Source organism: Limulus polyphemus, unplaced genomic scaffold (genome assembly GCF_000517525.1).
Source record: "Limulus polyphemus unplaced genomic scaffold, Limulus_polyphemus-2.1.2 Scaffold12637, whole genome shotgun sequence".
Classification (NCBI taxonomy): Eukaryota; Metazoa; Arthropoda; class Merostomata; order Xiphosura; family Limulidae; genus Limulus; species Limulus polyphemus.
This window is the reverse complement of record NW_013678247.1, coordinates 1-808: the sequence shown is the minus strand read 5'-3', so window position 1 is coordinate 808 and position 808 is coordinate 1.

Here is an 808-nt window from a genome sequence, read left to right as displayed (position 1 = left end):
AAAGAATAAACCAGTTTTATTTAAGAAAGGACTTGTGTCGCTAAAGTTTCGTCGGAACGAAGTTACGGAAAATCAACTAACGACTGAAGGCGTAACAGTATTATATATCTCCGCCTTTATAACGGAGGATTCATAGAAAATAATCACACACTAAATCAGAATTCAAGTAAACAATTGAGATTTAAGACAAGAGAATAAACAGGCTAGACACTTTATGTAAAATGAACAACAATCTTTATTTGTATCACAAAGCGAGAGAAATAATAATGTGTGCATACTTGTGTAAGACACTAGACAGTCAACTTCCTACTGTATTTGTAAATTATTCAACAGTTGTAAACTCTTGAGATGTATATCTGTTGAAACAAAGCAGAAATGTTTAAAACCAATTCTCCTTACAAACCAGGTTACCTTGGTTCTACCCATAAAAGATAATAATCACCACGTGAATGGTTGTTCTTTTAAGCCATACCAAGGCTGTGACTTTTAAATATAATCTATTTGGCGAATGAAGAGCATTGCTGTGGATGTCCATTCATACACAATGTGTAAAGCTGCAGCAACATTCCCATTGGTAAAGTAGGTATTGTTACGTCTCCGTTTGTTAATTTACTTTTCCGTAACTTCGTTCCCACGAAATTTTAACAACACAAGTCTTTATTTAATAAAACTGGTTTATTCTTTCCGAATATAACTTTACGATACACTTAATTTCCATATTCGCGCTAAAACAAACACTATAACGAACGAACGTTAACTTCAACAATACCCTGTGACTGCAGTTCAATTACTCACTATCTACTCACAC